At 57.1% G+C, this 1624-nt stretch overlaps 1 pseudogene across 1 annotated transcript; it reads left to right on the plus strand.

The window, feature by feature from the left end:
- The first annotated feature begins 699 nt into the window (after window positions 1-699).
- LOC308512008 (large ribosomal subunit protein uL11-like) lies at window positions 700-1414 on the plus strand (annotated as a pseudogene). Its single transcript has 2 exons — window positions 700-975; window positions 1171-1414. The product of its transcript is annotated as a large ribosomal subunit protein uL11-like (transcript).
- Window positions 1415-1624: the final 210 nt, after the last annotated feature.

The following is a 1624-nucleotide window of genomic DNA, read 5'->3' on the forward strand; positions in this document are numbered from 1 at the left end:
CCCTCGCCACACCGCGGTCTGTGCCTGTGTGTGTGTGTGTGTGTGTGCGCGTGTGTGTGCGCGCGCGTTTCTCTGCTGACGCCCGTCACCGGTCACCCACCCCCACGCCCGCCCCTCTGACAGCTGTCAGTTCCTTGCGTCCAGGCCTCCGCTTCTATGTGGTTCGGCAGCTTCTTTTGTTCATTAGATTCTGCCGATCAGTTAGTTCCGACGGGAGACAGCACAGCTTGTCCTTGCTCCGCGGTACCGGGCCTCAGCTGGGGCCTTGGCGCTGGGAGGCTGGAGGAGAGTGATGGGCCTCAGCCCAGGCCTCGGTTTCTCTCCCCACGAGTCGCCCCCCGCGGGCGCTCCCCTGGGGCTGGTTGGACTCGCTCACAGCGTGGCGGCTGGGCTCTAAGGGACAGATCCCAGGGGCAGGAGCCAGTCAGGTGGGAACGAGGTGGCTTTTATGGCGCAGCCTCAGAAGGCACAGTGTCACTTCTGTCTCACTCTGTCTGCGGAGGCAACTACAAGTCCCAGCCAGGATGGAGGCGGGGAGTGGGGAAGGCAAGAGGGGGCTCAGACTCCACCTGATGGGGGAGCGTCGTGATTCTAGAACAAGACGGAGGGCCAGCTCTCAGCTCTCAGCTCAGAGGGGGCCTAGGCGCCTTTGCTTGGTCATTCTGAATCCTGTCCCATCTGACACCGCTCGCCTCTACTATGCCAGTGAAGTTCGACCCCCATGAGATCACAACCGTATACCCGAGGTGCAGGGGAAGTGGGTGTCACAGTGCCCCCTGCGTCTGTCTTCAGGGAAGGTTGGTGATGACGTCGCCAAAGCAACCGGCGATTGCAAGGGTCTGAGGATCACAGTGAAACGGACCATTCAGAACAGACAGGTCCAGACGGAGGGAGTGCCTCTGCCCAGGTCATCAAAGCCCTCAAAGCCTCCAGAAGCAGAAAGAAACAGCCCGGCCCACGTGCCTCAGGGGTTCAGTGTCAACCTATGAACCAGGAGGTCACGGTTTGATTCACCAGAGGGCACAGGACCGGGTTGCCGGCTCCATCCCCAGTGTGGGGCGTGCAGGAGGCAGCCGATCTATGATTGTCTCTCATCATAGATGTTTCTCTCTCTCCCTCTCCCTTCCTCTCTGAAACCAATAAAAATATATATATTTTAAAAAGAAACAGCAAGCACAGTGGAAATAACACTTTTGATGAGATTGTCAGCATTGGCTGACAGATGCAACACCCACCTTTAGCTAGGGAACTCTCTGGAACCATTAAAGAGATCCTGGGGACTGCCCAGTCCATGGGCTGCAATGTTGCTGGCCGCCACCCTCATGACATCATAGATGACGTCAGCAGTGGTGCAGTGGAATGCCCAGCTGGTGAAGAACCACAAAGGAAAATGTTTCAGTTAAAGATCATTTGACAACAACAACAAGAGCATGTAGGACCAGAAATAGTGTTGCGGCCATTTTTGGAAAATAAAATCTGCCACATGCCCCGCACCAGCGTGCCAGTCCCAGGCCAGGTGCCCTCTGATGCCCCTTCCCTTTCCTCTGCTCTGCGCTGTCCGCGTGTTCCCTGGTGTCCATGGAAGGTATTAGAAGGAGCCTGGAGGACAGGAGGAAGGGAGAAG

The sequence above is a fragment of the Myotis nattereri genome (genome assembly GCF_964212035.1).
Source record: "Myotis nattereri genome assembly, chromosome: X".
NCBI classification, from domain to species: Eukaryota; Metazoa; Chordata; class Mammalia; order Chiroptera; family Vespertilionidae; genus Myotis; species Myotis nattereri.